The sequence below is a fragment of the Aedes albopictus genome, chromosome 2 (assembly GCF_035046485.1).
Source record: "Aedes albopictus strain Foshan chromosome 2, AalbF5, whole genome shotgun sequence".
Classification (NCBI taxonomy): Eukaryota; Metazoa; Arthropoda; class Insecta; order Diptera; family Culicidae; genus Aedes; species Aedes albopictus.
Genome location: NC_085137.1, coordinates 221127974 through 221153726, shown reverse-complemented (window position 1 = coordinate 221153726; position 25753 = coordinate 221127974). Strand labels below are relative to the sequence as shown.

Here is a 25753-nt window from a genome sequence, read left to right as displayed (position 1 = left end):
ATAATTGTACAGGGGATGGCCATAATGTTTGGGATAGGCAACTTTTTTTCTCCTACAAAAAAAATCAACATGCTGTAACTTTTCATAGAGTACATAAAAAAATCTCAAATTTTGACTGTTTGTCAACCTATTATATGTGCATTATTGGTACAAATTTGGGCTTGTTTGATTAATTTTTCGTGAAGTTAGAACCGTTCGGGTAAAACACTATTATTTAGACAACTTATTTTTGAACTGTCATATCTCGGAAACCAGTGAACCGAATTGAATGAATTTTTTAACGTTTATCAACAATATATTGATACTCAATACGACGTTATAAAATGTAATATTATCTCACGGCGAATTAAGTTATACCGGATTGAAATTTTTACCCATATAGAGGAAAATAAGTCAAATTTACAATAACACACAAAAATTAATAAATGTGTTCTTCCTTCAATCTAAATAGGCTCTAATATATCTGATTAGAGATAACTTGAGAACAGAAGTGGAAAATCTTTGGATATCAACACTAAAATTTATTGACATTCATGTGAAAAAAATATTTTTTTCGAGAAAAATCCAAAATGTGTCAATCCATGATAACTTTTTTCAACGTTTAAAAAGTAACTGTGTTTTAATAGTTTGTGCAGCATTTACATATTGTTAGTGTACGTTCAAAATTTCATTCAATTCGGTTCACTGGTTTCCGAGATATGATACCTCAAAAATAAGTTGTCTGAAAAATAGTGTTTTACGCGAACGGTTTTTACTTTGCGAAATATTATTCAATCGAGCCCAAATTTGTACCAATGATGCACACATAATAGGTTGACAAACAGTCAAAATTTGAGATTTTTTGATGCGCTCTATGAAAAGTTATAGCTTGTTGAACTTTTTTGTGAGAGAAAAAAACGTTGCCTATCCCAAACATTATGGCCATCCCCTGTATGTGTATTTTCATGTAAACTTGTAATAGTCCTTAGTTTGTTCTGAAGTTTTGAAAATAAATACCAAGCCATATTGTCCCATTGTTGCATTTCCAAGCATATGTGTCCCACAAAAAGAAAAACAGTCAGACTGCGAAAAGTATGCGTGGAAATTTCAAATTTGCGTTGTGTTTCACAGCATGGGAACTATTTATTCAAAATTGAAATGTTTTTTCTTGCTTTAAAAAAGGCAACTTCACTGATTCCACTTCAGATATAATCCATTTTAATAAAAATATAGCTACATATGCCGTTGTGGTACTGTAGTTATTGGTCCATTAGAAAAATACGTTATTAACTTTAATCGCAGTTTTCTCAGTGGCACATTTTTGAACATCCCAAGTAGCACCTGCAACTAAAATGGAAATGAACATCGTTGCAATCATGTTGCAACTGAGTTTTCATGAAACAAACAAAATTAAAACCTATTAAAATCCTGTTGTTAATGCCAAACTGAGGTACAACATTTTTATAACAACTAGCAAAATGAAAACAAACGTCATCCTTAGTCGAAACTTGCGAAACCAATTTGTAACTGAAGTATAATCTGATTGTTTCAACGAATCTTAGTTACAACCGTTTACAAACCAAATCAACCAAAACATTGATTCTGATTGTTATAAACATGTTGCACCTGGAACTTATTTAGAACATAACGAACAATTTTGACAGGGGAGGTAGGAGCTGCAAAATATGCGGAAAAATATTTTTGTGTTCGTGAAAAATATAAAATGCTCTATAAAAAACCAAAATGTTTCAAAAATAACGAAATCATGTACAAATAAAATGTAACCTTTTCTTCATAAATTTATCGGCAAATTCCAAATTTTATAAAATTAAAGTAGTAAAATGGAAAAAAATCTGATTGGAAGAATAATATTGACCCAATAAAAAAAGTTCTGCCTCATTTTTGCAGTACTGAACGACTGGTACCTACCACTGGGAATATATGGGGGTTTGAAAAATCTAACGTAACGTACAAAAATAGGAGTTTCCCACGAATATTTTTACAATGGGTTTACATTTTTTACAAAAACGTGAAATTTTCCTTACGGAAAATTCAAACTACCTTATTTTGGGTCGATTTTATCCTAAAATGAGTATATCAAATTGATTAGTTACCCAAAATAAGGTTGTTTTTCCTCTTTCCCCACCGATATTGGCGCAAATAAACAAAGATGCGTCTATCCAACGGGGGTCCTTGAGGCCAATAAGCCAATTTTGGGTAAATGTAGATTTACCTAAATTTGGGTTGAATGAAGGGGGTCTTGAGTTGAATTTACCAACTCTTGAGTATATTTTTAGCTGGAGGTAAAGGTGATTTGCCCAGCGTGAGTTTAATCGATTCACTCAAATGTTGACTTATTGGGTCGAACTATGGGATTGCGTAAAAAAATCCAATTTTGGGTAGTTTGGCGGTTCCGTGTACCGCGTGCAGCATTGTTGTACTTTGTCAATACGGATTCTCATAGACATGATTTAGCAAATTATATCTTTCTTAATTCTAAAATAAATTTTCAGCATTCTACGGGTGCATTAAATAAGCTGCTGAAATGTACTCCGTCAAAGCAATATGGCGAGATAATTTTTACCACAAATGCCTAAATTTTCATTCGCAAAATGATAGGTAGACTGAGGCGCGTGGGGAATACGGTGCCAAAATGAGTGACTTACCGATAAATCTGGAGCGGCACATAAATTGACGTTCTCGGTCAGCCTTATTTGCGGCATATTTGAGCACACAATTGTTGATCACATAAACGAAACTGTGGATGCATAGTCACTGGCAGTGACGAATGTGGGGACTAGCTGACTAGTTGTCGAATCGGTCACAATTTGTAAGTCGACAATTAGTTGTATCTTGGTTATAATTCGATTGCGTATTAAAACCGTTTATATCACGCATGGATGTTTTATATTGGCTCCACCTCTTGCGCTTTTTTAGTTGCAATTTGGTCGTTAATAAGACGATTGGTTCAAATGACATAACTTTCAATATAGTTGCATACAAATTACAGGAACTTATTAATGTCCAAGTGTGTTGCTTGGGATGGTACAGATATGCTTAGAACGCAACGGCAGTATAGTCACCTACAATAATACCAAAGGGTTTGATAATTGAACGCTTACAGCGCCACCTAGCGGCAAAATTCGAAAATTTAAAATTTCTGCATACATTTGGCCAAGTTTTCCCATACAAACTTCAAGCGTTTTGAGCGCCCCCTTAGGCTCAACCGATTTTGCTCAAATTTTGAACGTAGCTTCTGGGAGTCCAAATCAACTGATTTAGGAGGTAAGACTTGGTATTTTTCGAAATTTTTGTTTTTCATACAAGTGTGGGCCACCCTATCCTAGAGGCATTTCTGAATTCTCCTAGATGAACCTCTGAAGGAACTATTGGAGATATCTGTGAAGGAATTTCTGCAGAGATCTCTAAAGGTATTTTTGAAGAAATCCCTGATTGAAATTTTAGAGGAATCTTCCCGGGCAGAGTTCAAGTACTGACGATCAAAATGTGATATTGGTTTGTTTGAGATAAGAGGTAAAAGTACTTAAAATAATAGCAAAAATTTGTTCTTGAACCATCTAACCAATAGCAAAATATGATATTTGAAGATCAATCAAATAGCTCATTGCTATTGGTTAGATCTTACCAAGAGCTAAATGTGCTATAATTATGGTGTTCCAGGAGTAAAATTGAGATATTATATTTAGTACTTTTACCTCTTATCTCAAACAAACAAATATCACTTTTTGTTCTCCATATCAAAATATGCTTTTATTGAGCTTTTTTCCTCTGCTCGGGTTTAAAGGAGTTATAGGAGGATTTTTTATAACACTCTTGGAAGAACCACCGAAGAAACTCCTGTACCTGTAGGAATCCCTGAAGAATGTTTAAGTGGAATACCTAAGGGATCTCCTGGAGAGATGTGAATGATAAACGATTAATCATTTATGAAATCTAATGTAATACAAAAAATAACATTGTTCCAAAAGTTTCGTGTTTCAATCAACACCCTGGAATTCTATTCAATTTTTTTCAGAAGTTCTTATTAAGAGTCTTCTGCATAGTTTGCACGAAACAATATGAAAAAGAAGACATACTAGAGCTTCAATGACCAGACTTTATACTTTTTTCAATTTCAGTACCATGATAACATAACTTTTAATGTTGATTTCTTTTTATTGATTTTCTCTTGATAGTATCATTTCCGAAAATAGGATTTGCTTGTGGATAATCACATGGTGTTCTGCTAACGGGTTTGACTACCGTGAAGAGCTGCAAAAGTAATCGAATATGCATCATCATTTTTTTTCTATAGTAAATGTTCATGATGAGAAACCAATTTTTGCAGTCAAATTATTGTGATAGAGATCTTGAGAACTATTAATCTTAGCTTTATGTAAACATTATTTTGTTCGTGCACTGATAATCGACACAAAAAAAGAAAATCGGTGGCATGACAAAAAGCGGCGTATGGCGCTCTGTTGATACCTCGTTCGGTGTTAGCGTAAAAATCTCATAATCGAATAGGTGAATCTCCTATATTTGACAGAACGAAGAGAAATTTCAATATCATAAAATAGTTTTTGATACAAGTATGCGAGAACAAAAACAGTCATTCTTTGCTTATACCTACACCCAAAACAGAGAAATAGGAGCGCTGGCGCGCACGGCGTTTTGTGCGCGGAACATGCATGCAATGTGCGCGAAACGTGCTTATCCGATGGCGCACAAACGCTCATGGACGGTAAACTCCATACAAGCGCAAAAAATATAGTATGAACTGCTCGATTACCGAACTCGAACAACGAAGCACGCATACACATACTGTATGGGAATAAGAAACAGTTTGCATACAGTATGAGCATCGCTTCGGTATGGGCAGTTTGCCTGAAATGCAAAACAAATCGCCGCGCCGTGAAAAAAACAGATAGTTTGTTCGCCCCGCGTACGTATTTCGGTAGTTTTAATTTGTTTATTGTTATTATTCATCAAAAACCAGCGAGTCAAGAAAATGTGATATTTTTTGTGATATTCCCACATATTCGAAGCAGTATACGCCGGGATTCAGCACCAGGAGGCCGGAGCAAAACCGCGTTGGGCCAATAGTGTAGTGAAGTGGTTGGGTAGTTTCAAATAAAGTGATATTTGATAATTATGTTTCCCGTGAAATGCAGTATTTTTACTAAGAAACCGGATGAAGACCGGTACATAGTTTGCAGACGAGGTTCGACCCTTCCGGCTGCTCTTTTGCCATGAAACAGGCGTTGAAAAAAAAAATGAAAATAAAGCATTGTGTCCTTGAATGTTTAGTGTTGTGAATGATGCTCGGCGGAGGAGGAATCATCTTCCGGTGACATGTATGAGGAGATGATGTAGTCCAGTTGATGCAACACGGCCGCCTGCATTTGTTTGATTACATCACACGTATTCCGGAAAATCCACAGATGAATATATAATATTTGGTAAACGGTGGGAAGACCGGTAATTCCGTGGCACCTCGTGCACCGGATGACTGTTTGCCGTTCAAGAGGATCGAATGGTCCTTTATCAAGAGGAGAAGGATTCACCGTTCGTCGTTGATTCAACAGAGCAAATAATAGCCCCACTAGTAAAATGTAAGTAAATAATTCTTATGAAACTCCTTGAAGGAATTCTGAGTACTTAATTAGGACAAGTTTTAATAATTTGACTTTTGTTAAGAATCTGTATCGTATGATGACGAATCTTATGGAACTCCTTGGAGCAATTCTGAGTGTTTAGTTAACAAATGTTTCAAAAATTTGAACAATAACTAAATTGAAAAAAAAAATCAGGGTCCCTTATTTTCCGGACAACTCCAGTGGAAAACAAATATTTTCCACAGACACAACTTACTTATAAAAATCATAACTTAAGAACGAAGCATCCTAAACACATTTTTTTGTGAAATCATAAGCAATTCTCACAAATTAAAAAAATACAAAATAAAAATTGTTTTCCACAAAATGTTCCAGTGTTGAGGAAAGTCGGTTGGTAAAGTCAGAAAAACTATTTTCGAAGTCCGGAAAAACTGCCAAAAAAATATTTCTGAATGGAAACTTTAAAAGATGTGGTTTTTATCCGTTCCTGAGTTATGATTAACTTGATGATTTTGTGGCTATATCGGTCTCTTTCTACTCATAAGTATAAGGGAGTGATCTCTACTCCCTTATACTTATGAGTAGAAAGAGACCGATATAGCCACAAAATCATCAAGTTAATTATAGAATACGGTCGATTAATCAGTACATGACCTGAGTTATGACCAATTATGTGCAAATTAATAATAGTGACGGTCGAAAATCAACCAACATCTGGACAATTCTTGTGATTTTTGTAGCTTGTGATAATTATTACTGTCGTAAATCACAATTCTTATGGAACTCCTTGGAGCAATTCTGATTATATTAAAAACTTAGTTCTGGATTTTCAATTGTATTAAGAATTGCTGTCGCAAGATTTTTTTTTAATTTTTATGGAAATTAAAGCTAATATTTTGAAATTATTTTACAAATTTGACGTTTGTTGAGAATTTTTGTTCTTATCGGACTCTGATCTTTGTTCATAAAATTTATTTGAAACATTTGAGTAGTGTTAAGATCTGTTGTCGTAAGATCACAATTCTTATAAAACTCCTTGAAGTTTTCACAATTATCTTTCAAATCAGACTTGCGTTATAAATTGTTGTCATAATGTCACCGTTTCTATAACACTTTGTGGAGCAATTCTGATTGATTTATTTTTTTTTAACATTCTTCTTGTGATAAGAACACTTGTCAAAAGATGCGATTCTTATTTATAATTGATTTTTTTTACCTGTGTGAAATTATTTTTAAAAGTTAACTTGTGTTACGTATTGTTGTCGTTAGGTCAACAGTTCTTATAAAATTTCTTGGAGCAATTTTGATTAATACATTGATTTTTTAATTGACTTGGGTTGAGAATTATTTCCGTATGATCACAGTTCTTTTTAAATTACTTGAAGCAGTTCTATTTTGATTATTGATTTTTTTTTATTTGACTTGTGCTGAGAATTGTGTAGTTTAGTAAATAAAATATTGCTATTTTCTATAGCTTAAACGAAAAAGTTTATTTCTGAGTACATGTATCATGATTTTATTGCGTTTCAATACCTTTGTTTTGATTATTCATCCATCAAAACATTTTTAATTTCCTTGAATAGAATGACAGTGCATTAGATAAAATAATAGTTTACCACGGACAAAAAAAATTTACCCATATAAACTTTGAATGCATTATAAAAATAGTTCCCAGTCACAGAAAATTATAAAATTTTGAAATTGGACTTATTTAATAATGAAATAATCTGGATGCCCCTAAAGAAGCCAATTGTTTTCGTAAAATCACAATTAATTCTCATAAATTTACTGAAAATATTTTTCAAATTTGACTTGTTCGGAATGGTTGTCGAGAGGTCACTGTTCTTATAAATCTTCTTGGAGCAATTCTGATTATTTTTATTAAAATTAAAATTTGACATGTGTTAAGAACTGTTGTCGTAAGATATCAATTTTTATGGTATTGGATCAATTCTTAATACATAAGTTTCTAAAAATTTCTTTCAAATTTGACATGCGTTAAAAAATGTTGCTGCAAGATCACATATTATTTATTTATTAACTCATCTGACGCTACATTGATCTTAATGAATATAGAATAATATCTCGTGGAACTCCTTGGATTAGTTGTGAACAACACAATTTTTTATGTTAACTTGTGTTAAAAATTGTTGTCGTAAGATCGCATTTCCTATAGAATCCTTGGGATCAACTCTGCTGAATTTATTGAAATTGTTTATCAAATTTAACATGCGTTAAGAATTGTAATCGTAAGGTCACAGTTCTTATGTAAATTCTTGAAGCAATTTCAATTAATGTATTGTAATTATTTTTATCATTTTTCTTGTGTTAAGAACTGTTTTTATAAGATCAGAGTTCTTATGTTACCCTTTGTAGCATTTCTGACTTATAAGTTGTTTTTTGATTATTTTGACTTGTGTTAACAATTGTTATCCCAAGACTACACATATAGAACTCCTTAGAGAAATTTTTATTTATTTATTGAAATTGTTTTTAAGAGTTCATTTGTGTTAAGGCTCAGTTGAGATTGGCAAATGTTCCAGAACTTTCCAAAATGATCCACAAATCGAAGAAAATAAGGATGACTAATTGTTTATTAAGCAATTGTGACAATCGAACACGCTGGTTTTGTTCGCTTTTTCGTCATTCTGGGGAAAATGCTATTTCAATTTTGAATAATATACGATTCTCATTTGAGGCTTAAGAATTGTTGTCGTTAGGTCACACTTCTTATAAAATTTCTTGGTTTTTACAATTATCTTACAAATTTGACTTACGTAAGGAATTGTTGTTTGATAACATTTCCCTGGAAATTAACAGATTATTTTTAAAATCCTTGCGGCAATCGCTGATTCTCGGAACATATTTAAAGGATTTCTGGTGCCAACTGGGAATTCACTGATGTTTTATAAATCTTTGTGGCAATAGCTGATTTACGGAATACATTTAAAGGATTTCTGGTGCCAACTGGAAATTCACAGATTATTTTTAGAATCTTTGTGGCAATGGCTATTTCTTGGACTAAATTTCAAGGATTTCTCGTGCCAACTGTAAATTCACAGATTATTTTAAAAATCTTTGCGGCAATGCATGATTCTCGGAATATATTTTAAGGATTTCTGGCGCAAACTGGAAATTCAAAGATTATTTTTCTAATCCTTGCGGCAATCGGTGATCCTCGGAACATATTAAAAGGATTTCTGGCGCAAACTGGGAATTCACTGATGTTTTATAAATCTTTGTGGTAATAGGTGATTTACGAAATACATTTTAGGGATTGTTGGTGCCAACTGGGAATTCTCAGATTATTTTTAGAATCTTTTTGGCAATGGCTGATTCTCGGAATAAATTTCAAGGATTTCTGGTGCCAACTGGAAATTCACAGATTATTTTTAGAATCTTTGCGGCAATGGCTGATTCTCGGAACATATTTAAAGGATTTCAGGTGCGAACTGGGAATTCACTGATGTTTAATAAATCTTTGTGGTAATAGCTGATTTACGGAATACATTTTAGGGATTTCTGATGCCAACTGGGAATTCACAGATTATTTTAAGAATCTGTGGCAATGGCTAATTCTCGGAATAAATTTCAAGAATTTCTGATACAACTGGAAATTCAAAAATTATTTTTATAATCCTTGCGGCAATCGCTGATCCTCGGAACATATTTAAAGGATTTCTGGTGCAAACTAGGGATTCACAGATTATTTCAAGAATCTGTGGCAATGGCTGATCCTCGGAATACATTTTAATGATTTCTGGTGCCAACTGGGAATTCACAGATTACTTTTAGAATCTGAGGTAATGGCTGATCCTCGGAATACATTTTAAGGGTTTCTCGGGCCAACTGGGAATTCACAGATTATTTTTAGAATCTTTGTGGCAATGGCTAATTCTCGGACTAAATTTCAAGAATGTCTCGTGCCAACTGGAAACTGACAGATTATTTTGAAAATCTTGGCGGCAATGGCTAATTCTCGGACTAAATTTCAAAAATTTCTCGTGTCAACTGGAAATTCACAGATTATTTTTATAATCCTTGCGGCTATCGCTGATCCTCGGAACATATTTAAAGGTTTTCTGGTGCCAACTGGGGATTCACAGATTATTTTTAGAATCGGAGGTAATGGCTGATCCTCGGAATACATTTTAAGGATTTCTGGTGCCAACTGGGAATGCACCTATTATTTTTAGAATCTTTGTGGCAATGGCTAATTCTCGGAATAAATTTCAAGGATTTCTGGTGCCAACTGGAAATTTTAATGATTCTTTAGCCAATCGCTGATCCTCGGAATACATTTTAAGGATTTCTGGTGCAAACTGGGAATTTACTGATTTTTTTAATAAATCTTTGTGGTAATATCTGATTCTTGCAATAAATTTTAAGGATTTCTGATGCCAACTGGGAATTCACAAATTATTTTCAGAATCATTGTGTCAATGACTGATCTTCGGAATATATTTTTGGGATTTCTGATGCGAACTGGGAGTTTACAGATTCTTTTAGTATCTTTGTGGTAATAGCTGATCCTCGGAATATATATTGAAGATTTCCGGCGCTGACAGGGAATTCACAGAGTTTTATAGAATATTTGTTGCAGTAGTTGGCTCTTGGAATAGGTCATAAGGATTACTAGTGCCAACTTGGAATTCACTGATTTTTTAGGCATTTTTTGTGTCAGCCAGGGATTTAACCCAAGACCTTCCGAATAGGAATCAGAGGCGGTAGAAACTGGACCACTAAGCCCGTCTGTATGCACCCATGATAGTTACATGAAAATTCCAAGAAAAACCGCTGAATCCTCTAAAAAACCTTGAAGTAAACTAAAAAATCTACGGTTACTACTGCAGGCAAACCTGGAGAAATTCTTAAATGCATCTCTGAAAAAGATTATGGAACAATTTTTACAATTTCTGGAGGTACTCCTGACTTAATTTGTAAAAACAAAAACAGGTGGAATTCCTGTAAGAATCACTGGAGTAATTTCTGGAGAAATCTGGAGGAATCCTTGGATAAATTTCTGGAGAAACTCCAAGAGGATTACCCGGAGGATTTTCTTGAGAAGTCCCTAAAGGAATGCCTGGAAGAATCTCCGGGAAAGTTCCTTAATAAATTTTGGAAATATTCCTGAAGAATCCCTCAAACAAATCAAGACTAACCCTTCTTAAGGAAAAAAGAATTCTTGGAGGAATTTCCAAAGGAATCCCATAAGGAATTCCTGATATAATTATTGTAGATATTCCTGGAAGAATTTCTGAAGGAATCCCTGTAGGAATTTCAGAGGGAATCCCAAGAGAAATTCCAGGAGGAATTTCTAGCTAGAGGATTTCTGGAAAATTCCCATAGTAATTTGAAGCAATTACTGGAGGCCTTCCTGAAGCAAACCCTGTAAGAATTACTGGAGGAATCCCTGGAAAAAATTCCAGAAGGAATCCCTGGAAGAATTCCTGAAGAAACTCTTAAAGGATTCCCTGGAGATATTACTGGATAAATCCCTGAAAAATTGCTGGAAAATCCCTGGAAGAATCCTTGAGGAATCCTTGAAGGAACTCCTGGGGGTAGCCCTGAAGGAATCCAGGAGAAATTCCTAGAGGAATCCCTGGAGGATTCCCTAGAGGATTCCCTGGAGGAATTCCTTGAGGTAGCACTAGATGAATTCAGGAGAAATTCCTGTGGGAACCTCTGGAGGAATTCCTGGAGAAATTACTGGAGGAATCCCTGGAAAAATTCCTGGAGAAATCTCTGAAGATATTCCTGAAGGAATCCCGTGAGAAATTCCTGGAGGAGTCCCTGAAGGAATTGCTGAAGGAATCCCGTGAGAAATTCCTGGAGGAGTCCCTGAAGGAATTCCTGGAGGAATTCGTGGAGAAATTCCTTGAGGAATCCCTGAAGAAATTCCTGAAGGAATCACTGGAAAAAAATTCAGGAAGAATCCCGTGAGAAATTCCTGGTGAAATTCCTGGAGGAACTCTTGAGAAATTCCTGGAGGAACCTTTGAGAATTTTTTTGTGGAATTCTTGGAGGAATCCTCGGAGGGATTTCATGAGGGATCCCTGGAGAAAATGCTGGAAGAATCCTTGGAGGAAATCCTGGAGGACTGCGTGTGGAAATTCCTGGAGAAATCCCGTGAGAAATTCCTGGAGAAGTTCCTGGAGGAACCCTTAAGATATTCCTGGAGGAATCCCTGGAGAAAATTCTGGAGGAATCCCTGGAGAAATTCCTTGAAAAATTCCTGCAATAACCCTTGGAAGTGGCCCTGGAGAAATCCTAGGAGAAATTCCTGGAGAAATTCCAGGAGGAATCCCTGTAATAATTCCTGGACGAATTCCTGGAAAAATTCCTAGAAGAAGAACTGGAGAAATTCCTGGAGGAATCTCTGGAGAAATTTCTAAGAAAAACACTGGGGAAATACCTGAAGAATCTCTGAAGGAATTCCTGACGGAATCCGTGGCGAAATTCCTGGAGGAATCACTAAAGAATTTCCTGAAGGAATCCCTGGAGAAATTCTTTTAGGAATCCCGTGAGAAATTCCTGGAGAAATTTCCGGAAGAACCCTTGAAAAATTCCTGGCGGGATTGCTGGCGTAATTCCTGGAGGAATCCTTGGAGGAATTTCTTGAGCAACCCTTGAAAAAAATCCAGTAGAAATTCCTGGAAGAATTTATGAAGGAATTCATGTAGGACTCTTTGGAGGAAGTCCTGGAGGAATTCCCGGAGGGATCCCTGGAGTTATTCCTGCAGAAATATCTGGAGGTATTCCTGGAGGAATCCCTAAAGGAATCCCTGGATAAATTCCTGGAGAAATACCTTGAGGAATCCCTAGAGAAATTCCTGAAGGAAACCCTTGAGAAATTCCTGGAGGAATCCCTAGAATAATTAATGGAGGAACCCATAAAGAAATTCCTGGAGAAATTCCGGAAGAAATTCTGAATCCCTGAAGGAATCCCTGGAGAAAATTCTGGAGGAATCCCTGGAGAAATTCCTAGAGGAATCTCTGAAGAAATTCCTGAAAAATTCTTGGAGAAATTCCTTGAAGAATCCCTGAGGAAGTTCCTAAAGAAATCCATGGCGAAATTTTTGGAGGAATTCCTTAAGAAATTCCTGAAGGTATCACTGGAGAAATACCAGAAGAAATCCCTGAAGGAATTTGTGGAGGAATCCCTGGTGAAATTTCTGGAGGAATCTCTAGAGAAATCCCTGGAGGAATTCTTCAAGTAATCGCTGGAGAAATTCCTGGAGGAATCCCGTGAGAAATTCCTGGAGAAACTCCTGGAGAAATTCCCGGAGGATCCCTTGTGAAATTCCTAGCGGAATTGTTGGCGGAATTCCTGGAGGAATCCTCGGAGGAATTTCTTGAGGAATTCGTGGAAAAATTTCTGTAGAAATTCCTTGAGGATTTTTTGGGGAAATTCCTGTAGAAAATTTTGGAGGAATTCCTGGAGGAATTCCTGGAGAAAGCCCCGGAGGAATTCCAGGAGGAATCCCTGGAGATTATCCTGCAGGAATATCTGAAAGTATTCCTGGAGGAATCCCTGGAGGAATTCTAGGAAAATTTCCCTAGAAAATCCCTAGAGAAATTCTTGGTGGAGTCCCTTGGAAAATTCCTGGAGGAATTCCTAGAGGAATTCCTGGAGGAATCCCTGAAGGAATATCTGGAGGAATCCCTGGAGAAATTCCGGGCGGAATCCCTGGAGGAATTCTTGGAGGAATCCCTGAAAATATTAATGGAGAAATCCTTGGGGAATCCATGTAGAATTTCCTTTAGATCCCTGGAGAAATTTCTGTAGGAATCTACATGAATTCCTGGCGGAATCCCTGGAGGAATTCTTAGAGGAATTTCTGAAGAATTCCCTGGAGGAATTCTTGGAGGAATTCTTGGTGGAATCTCTGGGGGTATAACTGGAGGAATTCTTGTAGGAATCCCTCGGGGAATATCTAGAGGAATTCCTTGAGAAATTCGTGAAGGAATCCCTGTAGGAATTCCTGTAGAAATTACTGGAGGAGTCCCTGGAGAAATTCCTGGAGGAATCCCTGAAGAAATTTCTGGAGAAATTCCTGGAGGAATCCCTGAAGAAATTTCTGAAGAAATCCTTGAAGAAATTCCTGGAGGAATCCCTGCAGAAAATTCTGGAATCCGTGGAGAAATCTTTGGAGGAATCCCTGGAAGTAGCCCAGAAGGAATATCAGGAAGTAGCCCAGGAGGAATCCCAGGAGAAATTCCAATACGAATCTCGGAGAAATCCCTGGAGAAATTCCTGGAGGAATCCCTGGAGAAATTCCTGGAAGAATTCTTGGAAGAATTCCTGGATGAATCTCTGGGGAAATTCCTGGAGGAATCCCTGCAGAAATTCCTGGAGAAGTTCCTAGAGAAATTCCTTGAGGATTCCCTGGAGAAATTCCTGGAGGAATTCCTGGAGAAATTCCTGGAGGAATCCCTGGAAAAATTCGTGGAGGAATCCCTGGAGAAATTCCTGGAAGAATTCTTGGAAAAATTTCTGGAGGAATCTCTGGAGAAATTCCTGAAGAAATCCCAGGGGAAATTCCTGGAGGAATTCCTGCAGAATTTCCTGGAGGAATTCCTAGAGAAATTCTTTGAGGATTCCCTCGAGAAATTCCTGGAGGAATCCCAGAAGAAATTCCTAGAGTAATCCCTGGAAGAAATTCTTGAAGAAATTCCTGGAGAAATGTTTGAAGGAATCCCTTAAGAAATTGCTGGAGGAATCCCTGGAGAAATTCCTGGAAAATCCCGTAAGAAATTTTTGGAGAAATTCCTGGAACAATCCTCGGAAGAATATCTTGAGAAACCCCTGGAAAAATTGCGGTAGAAATTCCTGGAGAAATCCTTGAGAAATTCCTGTCGGAATTCCTGGACGAATCCTCGGAGGAACTTCTTGAGGAATTCCTGGAAAAATTGCTGCAGAAATTCCTGGAGGAATTCCTAGGAGGTATTTTTTAAGGAATTCCTGTGGGAATCCCTGGAGGAATTCTTAGAGGAATTTCTGAAGAAATCCCTTTAGGAATTCTTGGAGGATTTCTTGGTGGAATCTCTGGGGGTATACCTGGAGGAATTCTTGTAGGAATCCCTCGGGCAATCTTGGGAAATTCTTGGAGGAATCCATGGAAAAATTCTTGAAGGAATCCTGGCGGTATTCCTGTAGGAATCTTTGGAGGAATTCTTGTAGATATCCCTGGAGAAATTCCTGGAGGAATCCCTGGAGAAATTTTTGGAGGAATCCTTGAAAAAAAATTACTGAAGGTATCCCTGGAGAAATTCTTGGAGGAATCCCTGGAGAAATTCCTGGAGGAATCCTTGGAAAAAATTACTGGAGGTATCTCTGGAGATATTCCTGGAGGAATCCCTGAAAAAATTCCTGGAGGAATCCCTTGTGAAATTCCTGGAGGAATCCATGAAGAAATTTCTGGAAGAGTCACTGGAGAAATTCCTGGAGGAGTCCCTGGAGAAATTTCTGGAGGAATTTATGGAGAAATTCCTGGAGGAATCCCTGGAGAAATTTGTGGAGGAATCCTGGAGAAATTCCTGGAGGAATCCCTAGAAAAATTGCTGGAAGAATCCCTGCAGAAATTTGTGGACGAATCCCTGGAGAAATGCCTGGAGGAATCCATGGAGGAATTCCTGGAGAAACCCCTGGAGAAATTCCTGGAGGAATCCCTGGAGAAATTCCTGGAGGAATCCCTGGAGAAATTCCTGAAGGAATCCTGGAGAAATTCCTGGAGGAATCCATGGAGAAATTCATGGAGGAATCATAAGAGACGAACCAGCCAAAGGCTGAAGGTCTCTTTTATAAAGACAAATCAATCAATCAATCTGGAGGAATCCATGGAGAAATTCCTGGTGGAATCCCTGGAGAAATTCCTGGAGGAATCCCTGGAGGAATCCCTGGAAAAATTCCTGCAGAAATCACTTGAGAAATTGCTGGACGAATCCCTGGGGTAAATCCTGGAGGTATCCCTGGAGAAATTCCAGGAGGAAACCCTGGAGAAATCCCTGGCGAAATTCCTGGAGAAATTTCTAAAGAAATTCCTGGAGGAATCCCTTGAGATATTCCTGGAGAAATTCCTGAAGGAATCCCTGGAGAAGTTCTGGTGGAAGCCCTGGAAAAACTTCTGGAGGAATCCTTGAAAAAAAAAATCTGGAGGAGGAAACCTGGAAAATTCTGGAGGAATTCTTGGAGAAATTCCTGGAGGAATCCCTGGAGAGATGCCTTAAGAAATCCTTTTTGAAATTCCTCGAGGAACCGTTGAGAAATTACTGAAGAAATCCCTGACTTAATTTCTAGGGGAATCATTGAAGGAATTTCTTTAGAAAATTGCTGGAGGAATCTTTGGAGGAATTCCTGGAGAAATCCCTGAAGAAAATTCCTAAGGAACGCCCGTGGAAATTCCTGGAAGAATACCAGGAAGAATCCATGGAGGTTTTAGTGGAGGAATGCCTGGAGGAATCCCCGGAGGAATTCCTGCAGGAATCCCTGGAGGTATTTTGGAGGTATTTTCGGAAGATTTCGTGGAGGAATATGTGGATAAGTTCTACGAGGAATCACTGGAGAAATTTCTGAAGGAATTCCTGGAGGAATCCCTAGAAGAATCAATGGGGGAATCCCAGGAGAAGTAGCCCTGGTAGAATCCCAGGAGAATATCCTGAAGAAATCCCTCTAGAAATTCCTAGAATTCCTAGAAAATCCCTCTAGAAATCCCTGGCGGAATTCTTGGGGACATTCTTGGGGAAGCCCTGGAGGAATCCCTGGGGAAATTCCTTGAGGAATCCATTAAGAAATTCTTGCAGAAAGCCCTGGAGGAATCCCTGGAGAAAATCCTGGAGAAATTCCTGGAGAAATCCTTGAAAAAAAAAAAAAATACTGGAGGTATCCCTGGAGAAATTCCTGGAGGAAAACATGCAGAAATTCCTGGAGGTGTCCCTGGAGAAATTCCTGGAGGTATCCCTGGGAAAAATCCTGAAGGAATCCCTGGAGAAATTCCTGGAGGAATTCATGGAGAAATTTCAGGAAGAGTCACTGGAGAAATTCCTAGAGGAAACCCTGGAGGGATCCCTGGAGAAATTCCTGGAGGAATCCCTGGAGGAATCCTTGAAAAAAAATACTAGAGGTATACCTGGAGAAATTCCTGGAGGAATCCCTGGAGAAATTCCTGGAGGAATCCTTGAAAAAAATTACTGGTGGTATCCCTGGGGATATTCCTGGAGGAATCCCTGAAGAAATTCCTGGTGGAATCCCTGGAGAAATTCCTGGAGGAACCCTTGGAGAAATTCCTGGAGGAATCCATAAAGAAATTTCTGGAAGAGTCACTGGAAAAAATCCTAGAGGAAACCCTGGAGGGATCCCTGGAGAAATTCCTGGAGGAATTCCTGGAGAAATTCCTGAAGGTTTCTCTGGAGAAATTCCTGGAGGAATCTCTGCAGAAATCCCAGGAAAAACTCCAAGAGGAATGCCTGGAGAAATTCCTGGAGGAATCCATGGAGAAATTCCTGGAGGAGTCCCTGGAGAAATTCCTGGGGTAATCCCTGGAGAAATTGCTGGAAAAATCGCTGGAGAAAATCCTGGAAGAATCCCTGGAGAAATTCCTGGAACAATACCTGGAGAAATTCCTGGAGGAATCCTAGGGAAATCCTAGGGGAATCCATGGAGAAATTCCTGGAGGAATCCTGGAGAAATTCCTGGAGGTGTCCCTGGAGGAATCCCTGGAGAAATTCCTGGAAGAATCGCTGGAGCAATTCCCGGAGGAAACCCTGGAAGAATCCCTGGAGGAATCCCTGGAGAAATTCCTGGAGGTATCCCTGGAAAAATTTCTGGAGGAATCCCTGGAGATATTCCTGGGGGAATCCTGGAGGAATCCTTGAAAAAAATTACTGGAGGTATCCCTGGAAAAATTTCTGGAGGAATCCTTGGAGAAATTCAAGGAGGATTTCTTGGAGAAGTTCCTAGAGGAATCCCTGGAGAAATTCGTGGAGGAATGCCTGGAGAAAATCCTGGAGGAATCCCTAGAGATATTCCTAGAAGAATCCATGGAGAAATTCCTGGACGTGTCCCTGGAGAAATTCCTGGAGGAATCCCTGAAGAAATTCCTGGAGGAATCCCTGGAGAAATTCCTGGAGGTATTCCTGGAAAAATTTCTGGAGGAATCCCTGGAGAAATTCTAGGAGGATTTCTTGGAGAAGTTCCTAGAGGAATTCCTGGAGAAATTCGTGGAGGAATGCCTGGAGAAAATCCTGGAGGAATCCCTGGAGATATTCCTGAAGGAATTCGTGGAGAAATTCCTGGACGTGTCCTTGGAGAAATTCCTGGAGGAATCCCTAGAGAAATTCCTGGAGGTATCCATGGAGAAATTCCTGGAGGTATCCGTGAAGAAATTCCTGGAGGAATCCCTGGAGAAATTCCTGGGTGAATCCCTGGAGAAATTCCTGGAGAATTTCCTGGAAGAATACCTGGAGGAATCCCTGGAGGAATCCCTGAAGAAATTCCTGGAGGTATCCTTTTAGAAATTCCTGGAACTCCCTTGAAAAGTTGCTGCAAGAATCCCTGCAGAAATTTACGGAGGAATCCCTGGAGAAATGCCTGGATGAATCCTTAAGGAATCCATGGAGAAATTCCTGAAGAAATCCCTGGAGAAATTCCTGGAGGTATCCCTGGAGAAATTCCTGGAGGAATCCCTAGAAAAATTGCTGGAAGAATCCCTGCACAAATTTGTGGAGGAATCCCTGGCGAAATGCCTGGAAAAATCCTGGAGGAATACATGGAAAAATTCCTGGAGGAATCCCTGGAGAAATTCCTGGAGGAATCTCTGGAGAAATTCCTGGAGGAATTCATGGAGAAATACCTGGAGGAATCCCTGGAAAAATTCCTGGAGGAATTCTTGGAGGAAGCCCTGGAGAAATTTCCGGAGGAATTCCTGGAGGAATCCCTGGAGAAATTCCTGGAGGAATCCATGGAGACATCCCTAGAGAAATTTTTGGAGAAATCTCTGGAGAAATTACTGGAGGAATTCATGGAGAAATTCCTGGAGAAATCCCTGGAAAAATTTTTGGAGGAATTCCTGGAGGAATCCCTGGAGGAATTTCTGGAGAAATTCTTGGAGGAATTCCTGGAGGAATCCCTAGAAAAATTTCTTGAGAAATTCCTGGAGAAATCCCCTGAAAAATTCCTGGAAAAATTGCTGGAGAAATCTCTGGAGAAATTCCTGGAGGAATTCATGGAGAAATTCCTGGACAAATCTCTGGAAAAATTCCTGGAGAAATTCCTGGAGAAATGCCTGGAAAAATTCCTGGAGGAATTCCTGGAGGAATCCCTGGAGAAATTTCTGGAGGAATTCCTGGAGAAATTCCTGGAGGAATTCATGGAGAAATTCCTGGAGGAATCCCTGGAAAAAATCCTGGAGAAATTCCTGGAGGAATCCCTTGAGAAATTTCTGGAGGAAATCCTGGAGAAGTTCCTGGAGGAACCCTAGAAAAATTGCTGGAAGAATCCCTGCAGAAATTTGTGGGAGGAATCCCTTGAAAAATTCCTGGATGAATCTATGGAGAAATTCCTGGAGGAATCCCTGGAGAAATTCCTGGAGAAATTCCTGGAGGAATTCATGGAGAAATTCCTGGAGGAATCCCTGGAAAAATTCCTGGAGAAATTCCTGGAGGAATCCCTGCAGAAATTTTTGGTGGAATTCCTGGAGATATTCCTGGAGGAATCCCTAGAAAAATTGCTGGAGGAATCCCTGCAGAAATTTGTGGAGGAGTCCCTGGAGAAATGCATGGAGAAATGCATGGAGAAATCCATGGAAAAATCCCTGGAGAAATTCCTGGAGGTATCCTTGGAGAAATTCCTGGAGGAATCCCTGGAGAAATTCCTGGAGGAATCCCTGGAAAAATTCCTGGAGGAATCCCTGGAGAAATTCCTGGAGGAATCCCTGGAGAAATTCCTGGAGGAATCCCTGGAGAAATTCCTGGAAAAATCGTTGGAGAAATTTCTGAAGGAATCCCTGGAGAAATTTCTGGAGGAATGCATGGAGAAATTCCTGGAGGAATCCATGGAGAAATTACTGGAGGTATCCCTGGAGAAATTTCTGGAGGAATGCATGGAGAAATTCCTGAAGGAATCCATGGAGAAATTTCTGGAGGTATCCCTGGAGAAATTCCTGGAGGAATCCCTGGAGAAATTCCTGGAAGAATCCCTGGAGAAATTCCTGGAGGAATCCCTGAAGAAATTTCTGGAGATATCGTTGGAGGAATCCCTAGAAAAATTGCTGGAAGAATTCCTGCAGAAATTTGTGGAGGAATCCCTGGCGAAATGCCTGCAAAAATCCTGGAGGAATCCATGGAAAAATTCCTGGAGGAATCCCTGGAGGAATTTCTGGAGGTATCCCTGGAGAAATTCCTGGAGGAATCCCTGGAGAAATTCTTGGAGTAATCCCTGGAGAAATTCCAGGAGGAATCCACGAAGAAATTCCTGGAGGAATCCATGGAGAACTTCCTGGAGGAATCCCCGGAGAAATTCCAGGAGATATTCCTGGAGAAATTCCTGGACATGTCCCTGGAGAAATTCCTGGAGGAATCCCTGGAGAAATTCCTGGAGAAATTCCTGGAGGAATCCCTGAATGAATCCCTGAAGAAATTCCCGGAGGAATCCATGGAGAAATTCCTGGAGGTATCCCTGGAGAAATTTCTGGAGGAATCCCTGGAGAAATTCCTGGAAGAATCCCAGGAGAAATTTTTGGAGGAATCCCTGGAGAAATTTCTGGAGGAATCCCTGGAGAAATTCCTGGAGGAATCTCAGTACAATCTCTTGAAGGATATCTTGGAGAAATTCCTGGGGGAATGCCTGGTTCCATTTCTGGATGAATGCCTGGGAAAATTCCTGGAGAAATCCCTGAAGAAGTTCCTGGAGGATTCCCTGGAGAAATTCTTGGAGTAATCCCTGGAGAAATTCCTGGAGGAATCCATGAAGAAATTCTAGGAGGAATCCATGGAGAACTTCCTGGAGGAATCCCTGGAGAAATTCCAGGAGGTATTCCTGGAGAAATTCCTGGACATGTCCCTGGAGAAATTCCTCGAGGAATCCCTCGAGAAATTCCTGGAGAAATTCCTGGAGGAATCCCTGAATGAATCCCTAAAGAAATTCCCGGAGGAATCCCTGGAGATATTCCTGGAGGTATCCCTGGAGAAATTTCTGGAGGAATCCCTGGAGAAATTCCTGGAGGAATCCCTGGAGAAATTTCTGGAGGAATCCCTGGAGAAATTCCTGGAGGAATCTCAGTACAATCTCTTGAAGGATATCTTGGAGAAATTCCTGGGGGAATGCCTGGTTCCATTTCTGGATGACTGCCTGGGAAAATTCCTGGAGAAATCCCTGAAGAAGTTCCTGGAGGATTCCCTGGAGAAATTCTTGGAGTAATCCCTGGAGAAATTCCTGGAGGAATCCATGAAGAAATTCCTGGAGGAATCCATGGAGAACTTCCTGGAGGAATCCCTGGAGAAATTCCAGGAGGTATTCCTGGAGAAATTCCTGGACATGTCCCTGGAGAAATTCCTCGAGGAATCCCTCGAGAAATTCCTGGAGAAATTCCTGGAGGAATCCCTGAATGAATCCCTGAAGAAATTCCCGGAGGAATCCCTGGAGAAATTCCTGGAGGTATCCCTGGAGAAATTTCTGGAGGAATCCCTGGAGAAATTCCTGGAAGAATCCCAGGAGAAATTCCTGGAGGAATCCCTGGAGAAATTTCTGGAGGATTCCCTGGAGAAATTCCTGGAGGAATCTCAGTACAATAGATATCTTGGAGAAATTCCTGGGAAAATGCCTGGTTCCATTTCTGGATGAATGCCTGGAGGATTCCCTGGAGAAATTCCTAGAGGAATCCCTGGAGAAATTCTTGGAGAAATGCCTGAAGGAATTCCTGGAGGAATCCCAGGAGAAATTCCTGGAAGAATCCCTGGAGAAAATCCTGGAAGAATCCCTGTAGAAATTCCTGGAGATTTTTTTTGAGAAATGCATGGAGGAATTCCTGGAGGAATATCTGTAAAAATTCCTGAAGGATATCTTGGAGAAATTCCTAGCGGAATTCCTGGAGATATTCCTGGAGAAATCCCTGGTGCAATTCCTGGAGGATTGCCTGGTGCGATTCCTTGAAGAATCTGAGGGATGCTGGAAAAAATCTTTAAAAATTCCCTGGAGAAATTTTTGGTCGTATCCCTGGAGAAACCCTGGAGGAATGCCTGAAGGAATTCCTAAAAGAATCCAAGGAGGAACTTCGGAGAAATTTCAGCAGGAGTCCCTGGAGATATTTCTGGAGGAATCCCTGGAGGAATTCTTTGGGGAAGCCCTGATGGAATCCCTGGAGAAGTTCCTGAAGGAATTTCGAGAAAAACTCCTGGAGGAATCCCTGAAAAAAATCCTGAAGGAATCCATGGAGGAATCCCTAGAAGAATCCCTGGAGGTATTCACGGAGAAATCCCTGGAAGTAGCCCTGAGAGAATTCCAGGAGAAATTCCTGGAGAAATCCCTGGAGAAATTCCAGGAGGAATCCCTGGAGAAATACCTGGAGGAATCCCCGGAGAAATTCCAGGAGGAATCTCTGGAGAAATTCCTGAAGGAATCCCTGGATGAATCTTTGTAAAAATTCCTGAAGGATATCTTGGAGAAATTCCTGGGGGAATGATTGGAGAAATTCCTGGAGGAATTCATGAAGAAATTCCTGGAGGAATCCCTGGAGAAATTTCTAGAAGAATCCCTGGAGAAATTCCTGGAAGATTCCCTGGAAAAATTCCTTGAGGAATCCCTGGAGAAATTCCTAGAGGAATCCGTGGAGAAATTCCTGAAAGAATCCCTGGGGAAGTTTCTTAAGGATTTCCTGGAAAAATTGCTGGAGGAATTCCTGGAGAAATTCATTGAGAAATGCCTGGAGGAATCCATGTAGGGATTTCTTGAGGAATCCTTGAAGAAATTCCTGGAGGACCCCTGGAGAAATTGCTTAAGGAATCACTAGAGGAATTCCTGGAGGAATATTTGGACGATTTCTTCCAAGAATTCCTGGATGCATTGTTGGAGGAATTCCTTTAGGAATCCTTGCAGAAAAAGGCGAAATAATATTCAAAAGAATCAACGAATTTTTTCACACCAATTCCCCAAGAAATCTGCACCGAATTTGCGCAAAGTTGCCGAAGAAATTTTCTAAATAATATACAAATATTTCTCCGAAATATGTCGAAAGAATTCCTCCATATACTGAAAGATGAATTGAGGTTAGCCAGGTTAGCCAACACCGTTGTTTCCTGCAGCTGTCTCCGATTGACCATCGCGGAAACTCTCCATACCGAGCTTGACGGTGTTGCTTCTGCGCCCGGTACCTTTCTGCATCGCATCCGACTGCTACAGGCTCCCGCCCCTCCTGCCGTATCATCGTTAGGATCGCTCATTAAATTTTTGCTGTCACAGCTTTCAATTAAACGGGAGCAAAATGGGAAGACGAACTTTCCCAAATGCCTCATAAACGGCAAGGAATCCGCACTGCCGTTCGCCTACCAAGTAGACCGATAATCGCCCCCGTGTCCATCGTTCGATTGGATTCGGAATGACTAATGAAAACAAAACACTGTCAATCCTTCCGATCACAGTAGGACACCCACACATTCTCAACATTTTCCCCCAACCAATACACATGCACGTTTTGCATGTATTGGTGACGCGAAAGTATGTGAACACCAATACATTCACAGCAACGTAGCAACCGATGACACCCACACATTGCAGCTTGTCAATGTATGGCAAAAAAAGCTGCTCGAATTTTTGTGCGCGCGGGCGCACCATCAAATAAGCGCGGAAAAGTGCTTCTACCGCCGACAAGCTACTTTTGCGCTTGCAGCGTGCGCGTTTTCTCCTAAAATATGCGCGCTTTGTTTTGGGTGTACATATTTAAGAGAAGACGCAAAAATTCGAAAAATCTTATTGTTGATTTGATCATATGATTGGCGTTCAGTCAGAGTGGACTACGCGATTTTTCGGGCAGGTAAAGTTAAGCTGAGAAACTCGTTGAACCTGAACTTTTCGACGTTATTTTGATGCAGATGTGTCCTTACATAAAAGAATAATAGTATTTCTGAAAATAATGCCCTAGATTTGAAATTTAATGTGGTTGCAGTACATTTTCTCGAAACCATTGAAAAGCGAATGGTCCGGTCTGACTTAACGCCGACCATATCTACAGGGGATGGCCAAAATGTTTGGGATAGGCAACTTTTTTTCTCTCACAAAAAAGTTCAACATGCTATAACTTTTCATAGAGTGCATAAAAAAATCTCAAATTTTGACTGTTTGTCAACCTATTACTTATATGTGCATCATTGGTACAAATTTGGGCTCGATTGATTAATATTTCGCAAAATTTGAACCGTTCGGGTAAAACACTATTTTTTAGACATCGCATTTTTGAGCTGTCATATCTCAGAAACCAGTGAACCGAATTGAATGAAATTTTGAACGTACACTAACAATATGTAATTGCTTTACAAACTATTAAAACATAGATACTTTTTAAACGTTGAAAAAAGTTATCATGAATTGACACTTTTTGGATTTTTCTCGAAAAAAAAATTTTTTTTAAACCAATGTAAATAAATTTTAGTGTTGATATCCAAATATTTTCCACTTCTGTTATCAAATTATCTCTAATCAGATATATTAGAGCCTATTTAGATTGAAGGAAGAACACATTTAATATTTTTTGTGTGGTATTGTAAATTTGATTTATTTTCCTCTATATTGGTAAAAATTTCAACCCGGTATAACTTAATTCGCCGTGAAAAAATATTACATTTTATTACGTCGTATTAAGTATCAATATATTGTTGATAAACGTTAAAAAAATCATTCAATTCAGTTCACTGGTTTTCGAGATGTGACAGCTCAAAAAATAGTTGTCTAAAAATAGTGTTTTACCGGAACGGTTCTAACTTCGCTAAAAATTAATCAATCGAGCCCAAATTTGTACCAATGTTGCACATATAATAGGTTGACAAACAGTCAAAATTTGAGTTTTTTTATGCACTCTATGAAAAGTTACAGCATGTTGATTTTTTTTTGTAGGAGAAAAAAAGATGCCTATCCCAAACACTTTGGCCATCCCCTGTAGTAGGGCGGAGAAGTTCCTAATTTCACAAAGAAACTTTTTCCGGTAAAAACAGGTACACAGCTCCATTGTCAGTTAAGAAATATCTCTTGCTGTTACTTACATAAATCAAGATTGAAAGCTTGAATAATGCAAAATAAGTTAACGACATTCGTTGAAAGATATAATTTACCATTTTTGCATTTAAATATTCCCTAAGCATTGGGTTTCTGTGGGATGAATCTATCATTTTTCATATAACTGTGTACAATTCACTGTAGAGGAGACTGGGGAGACTTGATCCCTTTTTCTTAATTTACCTGAAACTTAAAAAAAAAACCCAAAACTAGATCAGATTTCCGTACAAAATGGCAGGTAAACATCTATTGCAAGTTAATACACAACAGAAGGCCTTTAAATTATTGTTAAAGTTTTCAAAACTGTGTTTTTATGGAGGCATGTCTTATGATGTATTTTTCAAAAATGGGTGACACTTGATCCCCCTTTGAGCACATGGTTTATTTAAAGGGAAAATAATTCCAGAGTCTTCTTATTCATTTTCTTTTCGAGTTTTCTTGTATTTTCGATGAATTTGGAGTGTTTGAAATTGTAAGATTTCCTTAAATTTTTATGGATATGCCGTATTTTCAAAATGGGGAGACTTAATCCCCCTTTTCTTAGTTTGTACTAAAGTTATAATTATCTGACACATTTTATCGTTGAATAGACTAGAATTTCAAGTAAATAGAGGCTTCCGAATAGAATTTTATTTTTCACATGTATAATGTGTGTGTAATCCTCGAGGGATCAAGTCTCCCCATGTCACTGTTGTGTATACTAAGCTGAAATAATTAGAATATGTATTGTAACAACAGCCTTATTTGGATAAATAAGTTTGAAAGTATTCTATTTAAACTATGTGCTGTGAAATTTTGACACGATTTGGTTTAATTTTCACAAAGTCATTGAGATTTTTCGGAGTCGCCCAAAAGATTTCTGAAGAACTGAAAACAAATCATCAGCCGTTAAAAAATA

The 25753-nt window shown here is 38.9% G+C and overlaps 1 protein-coding gene across 1 annotated transcript in view; it reads right to left on the bottom strand.

Moving 5' to 3' along the window:
• Window positions 1-25753, bottom strand: part of LOC134287929 (titin) — a 413960-nt gene that overhangs the window by 84716 nt on the left and 303491 nt on the right. The gene's annotated exons all lie outside the window — the stretch shown is intronic.